Source organism: Arachis stenosperma, chromosome 9 (assembly GCF_014773155.1).
Source record: "Arachis stenosperma cultivar V10309 chromosome 9, arast.V10309.gnm1.PFL2, whole genome shotgun sequence".
Taxonomy (NCBI): domain Eukaryota; kingdom Viridiplantae; phylum Streptophyta; class Magnoliopsida; order Fabales; family Fabaceae; genus Arachis; species Arachis stenosperma.
The window spans coordinates 48,326,102-48,340,201 of record NC_080385.1 but is presented as its reverse complement, the minus strand read 5'-3'; the positions used below and the strand labels follow the sequence as shown (position 1 = coordinate 48,340,201).

The 14,100-nt window shown below is 40.3% G+C and overlaps 2 non-coding genes across 2 annotated transcripts; one reads left to right on the top strand and one right to left on the bottom strand.

Moving 5' to 3' along the window:
• The first annotated feature begins 2,988 nt into the window (after nucleotides 1-2,988).
• Nucleotides 2,989-3,092, top strand: LOC130952846 (small nucleolar RNA R71). Its single transcript, XR_009075021.1, has one exon. It is a non-coding gene; the product is annotated as a small nucleolar RNA R71 (small nucleolar RNA).
• A 10,683-nt stretch (nucleotides 3,093-13,775) lies between these two features.
• On the bottom strand, nucleotides 13,776-13,883 carry LOC130953104 (small nucleolar RNA R71). Its single transcript, XR_009075278.1, has one exon. It is a non-coding gene; the product is annotated as a small nucleolar RNA R71 (small nucleolar RNA).
• Between the last annotated feature and the right edge of the window lie 217 nt (nucleotides 13,884-14,100).

The window sequence follows — 14,100 nt, the reverse complement described above, 5'->3', positions numbered from 1 at the left end:
AACCTTTGATCAAAGTTGACCCTTCTAGTGTAAGGATGCTCATCTCCTTGCATCATGGGCAAGTTGAACGCCATCCTCACACTCTCCGGACTAAAATCCAAGTATTTCCCCCGAACCATAGTAAGATAATTCTTTGGATTCGGGTTCACACTTTGGTCATGGTTGGTGATCCATGCATTGGCATAGAACTCTTGAACCATCAAGATTCCGACTTGTTGAATGGGGTTGGTAAGTACTTCCCAACCTCTTCTTCGGATCTCATGGCGGATCTCCGGATATTCACCCTTTTTGAGTGAAAAAGGGACTTCGGGGATCACCTTCTTCAAGGCCACAACTTCATAGAAGTGGTCTTGATGCACCTTTGAGAGGAATCTATCCATCTCCCATGACTCGGAGGTGGAAGCCTTTGCCTTCCCTTTCCTCTTTTTAGAGGTTTCTCCGGCCTTGGATGCCATAATGGTTATGGAAAACGAAAAAGCAACGCTTTACCACACCAAACTTAAAATGTTTGGATGCACCTTTGAGAGGAATCTATCCATCTCCCATGACTCGGAGGTGGAAGCCTTTGCCTTCCCTTTCCTCTTTTTAGAGGTTTCTCCGGCCTTGGATGCCATAATGGTTATGGAAAAACGAAAAAGCAACGCTTTTACCACACCAAACTTAAAATGTTTGCTCGTCCTCGAGCAAAAGAAGAAAGAAGGAAGTAGAAGAAGAAGAAATGAGAAGAAGAGGGAGATGGAGGTGTATTCGGCCAAAGGTGGAAGAAGTGGTGTTTAGGTTGTGTGGAAATGAAGGGTGTAAGAGGGGGTTATATAGGAGAGAGGGGGATGAAAGTCGGTCATTTGAGGGTGGGTTTGGGAGGTAAAGTGGTTGAATTTGAAGTGTGAGGTTGTGGGGTTTATGAAGGATGGATGTGAGTGGTGAAGAGAAGATGGGATTTGATAGTGAGGGTTTTTGGGGAAGAGGTGTTGAGGTGATTGGTGGAATGGGGAAGAAGAGAGAGAGTGATGGTAGGGTCCTGTGGGGTCCACAGATCTGTAGTAGGGTCCTGTGGGGTCCACAGATCCTGTAGTGTCAAGGAAAAGGCATCCTTGCACCAATTGGCACCAAAATTTAAACGCCCAGAAAGGTGCCAGACTGGGCGTTAAACGCCCATCTGCTAGGCTGACTGGCGTTTGAACGCAGCAGCATCTTCCTCCAGGGTGTGCTGTTTTTCTTCCTGTTTTTCATTCTGTTTTTGCTTTTTTCATTATTTTATGACTTCTTATGATCATCAACCTACAAAACTAGCTTGACAGAGGTCTCTCATGGAGCTCAGAACCGTGTTGGACCTTCCCAACACCAAACTTAGAGTTTGAATGTGGGGGTTCAACACCAAACTTAGAGTTTGGTTGTGGCCTCCCAACACCAAACTTAGAGTTTGACTGTGGGGGCTCTGCTTGGCTCTGTTTGAGAGAAGCTCTTCATGCTTCTTCTCCATGATGATAGAGGGATATCCTTGGGCCTTAAACACCATGGATTCTTCATTCACTTGAATGATCAACTCTCCTCCATCAACATCAATCACAGCCGTTGCTGTGGCTAGGAATGGTCTGCCAAGGATGATGGATTCATCCATGCACTTCCCAGTCTCTAGGACTATGAAATCAGTAGGGATGTAATGGTCTTCAACCTTAACCAGAACATCCTCTACAAGTCCATAGGCTTGTTTTCTTGAGTTGTCTGCCATCTCTAGTGAGATTTTTGCAGCTTGCACCTCAAAGATCCCTAATTTCTCCATTACAGAGAAGGGCATGAGGTTCACACTTGACCCTAAGTCACACAAGGCCTTCTTGAAGGTCATGGTGCCTATGGTACAAGGTATAGAAAACTTCCAGGATCCTGCCTCTTTTGAGGCAGTTTCTGCCTAGACAAGTTATCCAGTTCTTTGGTGAGCAAGGGAGGTTCATCTTCCCAAGTCTCATTTCCAAATAACTTGTCATTTAGCTCCATGATTGCTCCAAGGTATTTAGCAACTTGCTCTTCAGTGACATACTCATCCTCTTCAGAGGAAGAATACTCATCAGAGCTCATGAAAGGCAGTAGTAAGTCCAAGGGAATCTCTATGGTCTCAGTTGAGCCTCAGATTCCCAAGGTTCCTCATTGGGGAACTCACTGGAGGCCAGTGCACGCCCATTGAGGTCTTCCTTAGTGGCGTTCACTGCCTCTTCTTCCTCCCAGAATTCGGCCATATTGATGGCTTTGCACTCTCCTTTTGGATTTTCTTCAGTGTTACTTGGGAGAGTGCTTGGAGGAAGTTCAGTAATTTTCTTGCTCAGCTGACCCACTTGTCCTTCCAAGTTTCTAATGGAGGATCTTGTTTCATTCATGAAACTTGAGTGGTCTTTATTAGATCAGAGACCATGGTTGCTAAGTCAGAATTATTCTGCTTAGAACTCTCTGTCTGTTGCTGAGAAGATGATGGAAAAGGCTTGCTATTGCTAAGCCTGTTTCTTCCACCATTATTATTGAAACCTTGTTGAGGTCTCTCTTGATTCTTCCATGAGAGGTTTGGGTGATTTCTCCATGAAGAATTATAGGTATTACCATAGGGTTCTCCTAGGTAATTCACCTCTTCCATGGAAGGGTTCTCAGGATCATAGGCTTCTTCCTCAGATGAAGCATCCTTAGTACTGTTTGGTGCATTTTGCATTCCAGACAGACTTTGAGAAATCAAATTGACTTGTTGAGTCAATATTTGTTCTGAGCCAATATGGCATTCAGAGCATCAATCTCAAGAACTCCTTTCTTCTGACCAGTCCCATTGTTCACAGGATTCCTCTCAGAAGTGTACATGAATTGGTTATTTGCAACCATTTCAATCAGTTCTTGAGCTTCTGCAGGCGTCTTCTTCAAATGAAGAGATCCTCCTGCAGAGCTATCCAAAGACATCTTGGATAGTTCGAGAGACCATCATAGAAAATACCTATGATGCTCCATTCAGAAAGCATGTCAGATGGACATCTTCTGATTAATTGTTTGTATCTTTCCCAAGCTTCATAGAGGGATTCTCCATCCTTCTGTCTGAAGGTTTGGACTTCCACTCTAAGCTTACTCCATCTTTGTGGAGGAAAGAACTTTGCCAAGAAGGCATTGACTAGCTTTTCCCAAGAGTCCAGGCTTTCCTTAGGTTGAGAGTCCAACCATATTCTAGCTCTGTCTCTCACAGCAAAAGGGAATAGCATCAGTCTATAGACCTCAGGGTTAACCCCATTAGTCTTGACTGTGTCACAGATTTGCAAGAACTCAGCTAAAAACTGATGAGGATCTTCCATTGGAAGTCCATGAAACTTGCAATTCTGTTGCATTAGAGAAACTAATTGAGGCTTAAGCTCAAAGTTGTTTGCTCCAATGGCAGGGATTGAGATGCTTCTCCCATAGAAATCAGGAGTAGGTGCAGTAAAGTCACCAAGCACCTTCCTTGCATTGTTGGCATTGTTGTTGTTTTCGGCTGCATGTCTTCTCCCTTGAAGAATTCGGTCAAGCCCTCTAAAGAGAGTTGTGCTTTGGCTTCTCTTAGCTTTCTCTTCAAGGTCCTTTCAGGTTCAGGATCAGCTTCAACAAGAATGCCTTTGTCTCTGCTTCTGCTCATAAGAAATAGAAAAAGAAGAAGAGAATGTGGAATCCTCTATGTCACAGTATAGAGATTCCTTGAAATGTCAGAGGAAAAGAGAAATAGTAAGAAGAAGGAGAAGGAGAATTCGAATTTTAATAGATAAAATTCGAATTGTGCATTTAGAAGGAGTAGTACTCCATAAATAGAAGGATGTGGGAAGGAGGGAAGAGAATTTTCGAAAATTCAATTAAAAAAAATTTGAAAACATTTTGAAAAATGTTAATTGATTTTCGAAAATCAAAGTGGAAAAGAGATAAAGTGATTCTTGAAAAAGATTTTGAAATTAGAAATTACAAAGATTTGATTGAGAACTATTTTGAAAAAGATGTGGTTAAAAAGATTTAATTAAAAAGTTATGGGTTTAAAAAGATGTGATTGAGAAGATATGATTTGAAAACATTTTTAAAAGATATGATTTGAAAACAATTTGAAAAGATATGATTTTGAAAATTGATGACTTGCCTAACAAGAAAAGATATGATTGAAACATTTAAACCTCTCTCAACAGAAAAGGCAACAATCTTGTGATGTTCAATCAAATCATTAATTGTTGGTAAGTATCTTTTTTAAAAGGAAAGAAATTGAATTTGAAAACATTTGATTGAAAAGATTTGATTTGAAAAAGATTTGATTTGAAAAACTAAGAAAAATTGATTTTGAAAACAAAATCTTCCCCCTGGCACCATCCTGGCGTTAAACGCCCAGAATGGTATACATTCTGGCGTTTAACGCCCAAAATGCACCCCTTTTGGGCGTTAAACGCCCAACCAGGTGCCCTGGCTGGCGTTTAAACGCCAGTCTGCCTTCTTCACTGGGCATTTTGAATGCTCAGCTTTTTCTGTATAATTCCTCTGCAGTTGGTTCTGAATCTTCAATTCCTTGTATCCTTGACTTGAAAAGACTCAAATTAAAAATATTTTTTTGGATTTTTCTATTAATCAAAATGCAACAAGAATCAAATAACAATGCATGCAAGACACCAAACTTAGCAGTTTGTGCACTACTGACACTAACAATATGAGAATGCATATGAGACACACAAATACTTCAAGTCAATAGAATTCAAAGATCAAAACAAGAAATATATGCATGAATTCGAAAATTATAACAAAAACATGCATTTGACACTAAACTTAAGATGAGACTCTAGACTCAAACAAGAAACATAAAATCTTTTTGGTCTTTTTATGGTTTTATAAATTTTTTTGTGTTTTTCGAAAATTAAGTGGAAAAAGGCATCAAAATTCTTAATGAGAATTCCAGGAATCAGTGCAATGCTAGTCTAAGACTCCGGTCCAGGAATTAGACATGGCTTCACAGCCAGCCAAGCTTCCAAGGAAAGCTTCGGTCCAAAACACTAGACATGACCAAAGGTCAGCCAAATCTTAGCAAATCACTGCTCCAAGAGCAAGATTGATACGAAATCAACAAGCTCTTATGGTGATAAGTTGAAACCTCGGTCCAATCAGATTAGACATGGCTTCTCAGCCAGCCAGATTTCAACAAATCATCATGAAACTCTAGAATTCACCTTCAAGAATTTCGAAAAAAAAGTACCTAATCTAAGCAACAAGATGAACCGTCAGTTGTCCAGCCTAAACAATCCCGGGCAATAACACCAAGAACTTGATGTTGTTGCCGGATCTTGGCATCTGATGTTACCACAAGCTTGCTCAAAACATGAACAATCCCGGCAACGGCGCCAAAAACTTGGTGCGCGAAATTGTGAACAATACTTTTCACAACTCAAATAATCCCCGGTAATGGCTCCAAGAACTTGGTGCGCCTAATACCATGGCATTACACAACTTCGCACAACTAACCAGCAAGTGTACTGGGTCGTCCAAGTAATAAAACCTTACGTGAGTAAGGGTCGATCCCACGGAGATTGTTAGTATTGAAGCAAGCTATGGTCATCTTGTAAATCTAGTCAGGCAGACTCAAATGTATATGATGATGATGAACGAAAATAACAGAAAAGGTAAAGATAGAGATACTTATGTATATCATTGGTGTATGAGCTTCAGACAAGTGTATGAAGATGCCTTCCCTTCCGTCTCTCTGCTTTCCTACAGTCTTCATCCAATCCTTCTTACTCCTTTCCATGGCAAACTTGTGTAGGGTCTCACTGTTGTCAGCAGCTACCTCCCATCCGCGCAGTGAAAGCTAATGCAGAGCACTCTGTCACAGTGCCGCCAATCACCGGTTTGGTTCCCTCCCCTACCGGAATAGAATCACTCTTTTGCGTCTGTCACTAACGCCCAGTAGGTTACAGGTTTGAAGCACGTCACAGTCATTCAGTCATTGAATCCTACTCAGAACACCACAGACAAGGTTAGACCTTCCGGATTCTCTTGAATGCCGCCATCAGTTCTTGCCTATACCACGAAGACTCTGATCTCATGGAATGGCTGGCTCGTTTGTCAGACGAGCACTCGGTTGTCAGGCGATCAACCATGCATCATGCAATCAGAAATCCAAGAGATATTCACTAAAGCCTTGAATGCTTGTAGAACAAGAATGGTTGTCAGTCATCTTGTTCATAGGTTGAAGAACAAGTGATATCTTAGATAAAGAACAAGCGGAGTTGAACGGAAGAACAATAGTAATTGCATTAATACTCGAGGTACAGCAGAGCTCCACACCCTTAATCTATGGTGTGTAGAAACTCCACCGTTGAAAATACATAAGAACAAAGGTTAGGCATGGCCGAATGGCCAGCCTCCCAAAGGTCTAAGATAGCATAAAACAAAGATAGCTACTCAGATGTCGTCTCTTCGACTCTCTCATACAATAGTAAAAGGTCCTACTTATAGAAAACTATTACATAGATGAGTAAATGACATAAAAATCCACTTCCGGGCCCACTTGGTGTGTGCTTGGGCTGAGCAATCAAGGAAATTCGTGTAGAGACGTTTTCTGGAGTTAAACGCCAGCTCCCATGCCAGTTTGGGCGTTTAACTCCAACTTTTAATCCTGTTCCGGCGTTTAACGCTGGAATTTCTGAGGCCGGATTGCTTCGCGGGTTTGGGCCATCAAATCTTGGATAAAGTATGGACTATTATATATTGCTGGAAAGCCCTGGATGTCTACTTTCCAACGCCGTTGAGAGCGCGCCAATTGGGCTTCTGTAGCTCCAGAAAATCCACTTCGAGTGCAGGGAGGTCAGAATCCAATAGCATCTGCAGTCCTTTTTGGTCTCTGAATCAGATTTTTGCTCAAGTCCCTCAATTTCAGCCAGAAAATACCTGAAATCACAGAAAAACACACAAACTCATAGTAAAGTCCAGAAAAGTGAATTTTAAATAAAAACTAATAAAAATATACTAAAATCTAACTAAAAGATATCAAAAACATACTAAAAACAATGCCAAAAAGTATACAAATTATCCGCTCATCACTCATACGCTTCCAATCGAAGGCACTCTAATTCTTGTAGTTGCAGCTTCCGTTCAATTTCGGCTCCCCCCAATCCTAAGTTGCATTCCTTCACCGCCCAGTATGCCTTGTGTTTTACCTCGACTAGAAGGTGACAAGCCTTTCCGTAGACGAGGCAGAACGGACTCATGCCGATGGATGTCTTGTATGCAGTCCAATAAGCCCATAGCGCATCTGCTAGTCCAGCACTCCAATCCTTCCAATGAGGTTTCACGATTTTCTCTAGTATGCACTTGATCTCCCTATTAGACACCTCGGCTTGTCCATTGGTCTAGGGATGGTAAGTTGTTGCCACCTTGTGAATGATGCCTTGTTTCTTTAGCAGACCTGTCATTCTTCTGTTACAGAAATGAGAGCCTTGATTACTCATGATTGCTCGTGGTGATCCAAAGCGACAAATAATATTATTTTGAACAAAAGAAACAACAACATTAGCATCATCAGTACGGGTAGAAATTTCTTCCACCCATTTAGAAACATAGTCAACAGCTAACAAAATGTATAAGAAACCATTGGAATTTGAAAATGGACCTATGAAGTCAATGCCCCAAACATAAAAAATTTCACAAAACAATATAAGTTGTTTGGGAATCTCATCCCTTTTGGATATATTTTCAAACCTTTGGCATTAGGGTCAAGAGTCACAGAAAATACTAACATCCTTAAAAAGTGTGGGCCACCAAAATTCACAGTCTAAAATTTTTCTAGCAGTTCTTTAAGGACCAAAGTGTCCACCACTCTCAAAAGAGTGGCAGGCCTCCAAAATTGACTAGAGTTCGAATTGTGGCATACACCTTCTAATTATTTGGTCAGCACCACATCTCCACAAATATGGGTCATCCCATATATAATACTTGGACTCACTTTTAAGCTTGTCCTTTTGATGCTTAGTAAAATTAGGAGGAAAGGTATGACTAACCAAATAATTATCTATAGGTGCATACCAAGGAACCACCTCAGATATTGCTTGCAACCTATCAAGTGGAAATGCATCATTGATAGGAGTGGAGTCACTTTTAATATGTTCAAGGCGACTCAAGTGGTCCGCCACTAAATTTTGGGAACCACTCCTATCTTTGATCTTTAGATCAAACTCTTACAACAGCAATATCCAATGGATTAACCTTGGTTTTGAATCTTTCTTAGATAACAGATATTTCAAGGCTGCATGGTCTGAATATACTACCACCTTAGTTCCAAGTAAATAAGCTCAGAATTTATCTAAAGCAAAGACAATAGCCAAAAATTCTTTTTCAGTGGTAGTATAGTTAGACTGGGCACCATCTAGAGTCTTAGAGGCATAGGCAATAATATATGGATCCTTACCTTCACGCTGAGCCAGCGCTGCTCCTACCGTATAGTTGGATGCATCGCACATGATCTCGAACGGCCTACTCTAGTCGGGCCCTCTCACAATAGGAGCTTGGGTCAAGGCAATCTTCAACTTATCCAATGCCTCCATGCAATCTTCACTCAACCCGAACTCTACGTCTTTCTGTAGCAGACGGGACAAAGGCAGTGCTACCTTACTGAAGTCCTTGATAAATCGCCGGTAGAAACCCGCATGACCAAGAAACGAACAGACTTCCCTCATAGAGGAGGGGTAAGGTAAACCTGAAATAACATCAACCTTTGCAGGATCAACAGATATATCAGTATTAAAAATAACATGTCCTGGAAAAATACCCTACTTTACCATAAAATGACATTTTTTAAAATTAAGTACAAGGTTAGAACTGGTACATCTTTCTAATACTCTAACTAAACTATCCAAGAAAAGGTCAAATGAATCACCATAAACACTAAATTCATCCATAAAAACCTACATACAATTCTCCAGAATATTTGAGAATATACTCATCATGCACCTTTGAAACGTAGCCGGTGCATTACATAAGCCAAAAGCCATTCTCTTATATGCATACATTCCAAAGGGACATGTAAAAGTAATTTTCTCCTGATCTTCAGGAGCAATATGGATTTGAAAATAGCCGGTATAACCATCTAGAAAATAGTAGTGCGATTTACCTGACAGGCGATCAAGCATTTGATCGATGAAAACCAATGGGTAGTGATCCTTGCGAGTGGCCTGGTTCAAGCGCCTGTAGTCAATGCACACTCTTCATAAATTCTGCACTCTGGTTGCCATGAGTTTCCCATGCTCATTCTTCACTGTTGTGACGCCAGACTTCTTTGGAACTACCTGTACTAGGCTAACCCATTCACTATCCGAGATTGGATAGATGATGTTAGCTTCACGTAGTCGGGTCACTTCCTTCTTAACAACTTCCAAAATGGTGGGGTTCAACCGCCTCTGAGGTTGACGGATAGGCCTTGCTCCCTCCTCTAAAAATATCCGGTGCTCACAATCTTGAGGGTTGATACCTACTATGTCTGTCAAACTCCACCCAATGGCTTTCTTGTATCTTTCCAGCATACTAAGAAGTTTCTCCTCTTGTTGGGAAGTGAGTTCCTTTACAATAATGACTGGGAGCTTTTGATTGTCCTCAAGATAGGCATACTTGAGGTGGGGTAGAAAGGGCTTCAACTCTATTTGCAGCTCATGGTTTGGCACTTGATCATCCAGAATTACTGTAGGTAGCAAGGCGTATTCAGTATACTCAGAGGGCTTCCCCACACTTGCACCTTGCTCCATAGTTTCTTCTTCGACTGCCTCTTGGTGAACTTTAGCTACAATATCATCAATAATATCACACTAGAAGATGGAGTGGTCTTCCGGTGGATGCTTCATAGCTTCATCAAGGTTGAAGCTTACTGCTCTGCCATCTATCTCGAAAGAATAAGTGCCCGAGAAGGCATCCAACTTGAACAGTGAAGTCTTCAGAAATAGCCTTCGAAGCAAGATGGATGAAGGTTGATGAGCGGATAATTTGTATACTTTTTGGCATTGTTTTTAGTATGTTTTTGTTATGATTTAGTTAGTTTTTAGTATATTTTTATTAGTTTTTAGTTAAAATTCACTTTTCTGGACTTTACTATGAGTTTGTGCATTTTTCTGTGATTTCAGGTATTTTCTGGCTGAAATTGAGGGACCTGAGCAAAAATCTGATTCAGAGACTGAAAAGGACTGCAGATGCTGTTGGATTCTGACCTCCCTGCACTCGAAGTGGATTTTCTGGAGCTACAGAAGCCCAATTGGCGCGCTCTCAACGGCGTTGGAAAGTAGACATCCTGGGCTTTCCAGCAATATATAATAGTCCATACTTTGCCCAAGATTTGATGGCCCAAACCGGCGTTCAAAGTCACCTCAAGAAATTCCAGCGTTAAACGCCGGAACTGACATAAAACTTGGAGTTAAACGCCCAAACTGGCATGAAAGCTGGCGTTTAACTCCAGAAAAAGTCTCTACACGAAATTCCTTCATTGCTCAGCCCAAGCACACACCAAGTGGGCCCGGAAGTAGATTTTTATGTCATTTACTCATCTTTGTACACCTTAGGCTACTAGTTTTCTATAAGTAGGACCTTTTACTATTGTATTTTTCATCTTTGAATCTTTGGATTGTTTTTGATCCTTTGATCATCTTTGGACATCTAGTTCTGAGATCATTTGGGGGCTGGCCTCACGGCCATGCCTAGACCTTGTTCTTATGTATTTTCAACGGTGGAGTTTCTACACACCATAGATTAAGGTGTGGAGCTCTGCTGTACCTCGAGTATTAATGCAATTACTATTGTTCTTCCATTCAATTCCGCTTGTTCTTTATCCAAGATATCACTTGTTCTTCAACATGATGAAGGTGATGATTGACGCCCATCACCATTCTCACTCATGAACAAGGTGACTGACAACCATTCTTGTTCTACAAGCATCTGAGGCTTAGTGAATATCTCTTGGATTCCTGATTGCACGATGCATGGTTGATCGCCTGACAACCGAGTGCTCGCCTGACAAACGAGCCAGCCATTCCGTGAGATCAGAGTCTTCGTGGTATAGGCAAGAACTGATGGCAGCATTCAAGAGAATCCGGAAGGTCTAACCTTGTCTGTGGTATTCTGAGTAGGATTCAATGACTGAATGACTGTGACGTGCTTCAAACTCCTAGCAGGCTAGGGCGTTCGTGACAGACGCAAAAGTATCAATGGATATTATTCCGGCCTGAACGAGAACCGACAGCTGAATTCCGCTATGCCGTGACAGGACATATGCAATCGCTTTCACTGAGAGGATGGGAGGTAGCTGCTGACAACAGTGAGACCCTACACGAGCTTGCCATGGAAAGGAGTAAGAAGGATTGGATGAAGGCAGTAGGAAAGCAGAGAGACGGAAGGGAAGGCATCTTCATACGCTTGTCTGAAGCTCTTACACCAATGATATACATAAGTATCACTATCTTTATCTTTATATTATTTTCGTTTATCATCTATACCCATTTGAGTCTGCCTGACTGAGATTTACAAGATGACCATAGCTTGCTTCATACCACCAATCTCCGTGGGATCGACCCTTACTCGCGTAAGGTTTATTACTTGGACGACCCAGTGCACTTGCTGGTTAGTTGTGCGAAGTTGTAGTGATCACAATTTCGTGCACCAAGTTTTTGGCGCCGTTGCCGGGGATTGTTCTTGTGTATGGACAACTGACGGTTCATCTTGTTGCTTAGATTAGGTATTATTTTTCTTCAGAATTCTTAAGAATGAATTCTAGTGTTTCAAGGTGATGTTCTTATCATCACCAAAGCTGATTGATCATCATCAATTTAGCTCTTGAATGCAATGTCCTGCTGAAGCTTTGCCGGCCATGTCTAATTCCTTTAGACTAAAGCTTTAGACTAACATTGCATGATTCCTGGAATTCTCATTAAGAATTTTGATACCTTTATTTTTCTTTTCACCTAATTTTCGAAAAATCCAAAAAAATTTTAAAATCATAAAAACCAAAAATATTTCTTGTTTAAGTCTAGTGTCTCATGTTAAGTTTGGTGTCAATTGCATGTTTCTGTTCTTATTGCATTTTTCGAATTTATGCATGTGTCTTCATTAATCTTCAAGTTGTTCTTGATGATTTCCTTGTTTTGATCTTTGAATTCTGTTGACTTGAGTGTTTTGTTGTTTCTCATGTGCATTCTCATCTTATTAGTGTCAGTAGTATACAAACTGCTAAGTTTGGTGTCTTGCATGCATTCTTATTTGATTTTAGTTGCATTTTGATTATTCCTTATTATTAAAAATCCAAAAATATTTTTAATTTGTGTCTTTTCAAGTCAATAACACAAAGAATTGAAGATTCAGAACATACTGCAGAGGAATTATACAGAAAAAGCTGAGCATTCAAAAATGCCCAGTGAAGAAGACAGACTGGCGTTTAAACGCCAGCCAGGGTGCCTGGCTGGGCGTTTAACGCCCAAAAGGGTATAGTTTTGGGCGTTAAACGCCAGAATGTGCACCATTCTGGGCGTTTAACGCCAGGATGGCACAGGGGGAAGATTTTGTTTTCAAAATCAATTTTTTTCAAGTTTTCAAAGTTTTTCAAAATCAAATCTTTTTCAAATCATATCTTTTCAATCAAATGTTTTCAAAATCAATTTCTTTCCTTTTTCAAAGATACTTACTAACAATTAATGATTTGATTGAACATTTTTTGCCTCTTCTGTTGAGGAAGGTTTTATGTTTGAATCATATCTTTTCTTGTTAGGCAAGTCATTAATTTTCAAATCATATCTTTTAAAATTGTTTTCAAATCATATCTTTTAAAATTGTTTTCAAATCATATCTTCTCAATCACATCTTTTTAAAACCATAACTTTTCAATCAAATCTTTTTAATCACATCTTGTTCAAAATAGTTTTCAATAAAATCTTTTTAACTTCTAATTTCAAAATCTTTTTCAAAAATCACTTGATTTCTTTTCCACTCTTGTTTTCGAAAATCAATTAATGTTTTTCAAAAATGTTTTCAAAATATTTTAATTAATTTTCGAAAATCTTCTTCCCTCCTTCTCACATCCTTCTATTTATGGAGCACTACTCCTTCTCAATGCACAATTCGAACCTTATCTAATTAAAGTTCGAATTCTTCTTCTCCTTCTTCTTTCTATTTCTCTTTTCCTCTGACACCTCAAGGAATCTCTATACTGTGACATAGAGGATTCCACATTTTCTTGTTCTCTTCTCTTTCATATGAGCAGGAGCAGAGACAAAGGCATTCTTGTTGAAGCTGACCCTGAACCCGAAAGGACCTTGAAGAGAAAGCTAAGAGAAGCCAAAGCACAACTCTCTTTAGAGGACCTGACCGAATTCTTCAAAGAAGAAGAAGACATGGCAGCCGAAAACAACAATAATGCAAACAATGCAAGGAAGGTGCTGGGTGACTTTACTGCACCTACTCCTGATTTTTATGGGAGAAGCATCTCTATCCCTGCCATTGGAGCAAACAACTTTGAGCTTAAGCCTCAATTAGTTTCTCTAATGCAACAGAATTGCAAGTTCCATGGACTTCCAACGGAAGATCCTCATCAGTTCTTAGCTGAATTCTTGCAAATCTGTGACACAGTCAAGACTAATGGGGTTGACCCTGAGGTCTATAGACTGATGCTATTCCCTTTTGCTGTAAGAGACAGAGCTAGGATATGGTTGGACTCACAACCTAAAGAAAGCCTGGACTCATGGGAAAAGCTAATCAATGCCTTCTTGGCAAAGTTCTTTCCACCACAAAGATGGAGTAAGCTTAGAGTGGAAGTCCAAACCTTCAGACAGAAGGATGGAGAATCCCTCTATGAAGCTTGGGAAAGATACAAACAATTAATCAGAAGATGTCCCTCAGACATGCTTTCTGAATGGAGCATCATAGGTATTTTCTATGATGGTCTCTCTGAACTATCCAAGATGTCTTTGGATAGCTCTGCTGGAGGATCTCTTCATCTGAAGAAGACGCCTGCAGAAGCTCAAGAATTGATTGAAATGGTTGCAAATAACCAATTCATGTACACTTCTGAAAGGAATCCTGTGAACAATGGGACTAGTCAGAAGAAAGGAGTTCTTGAGATTG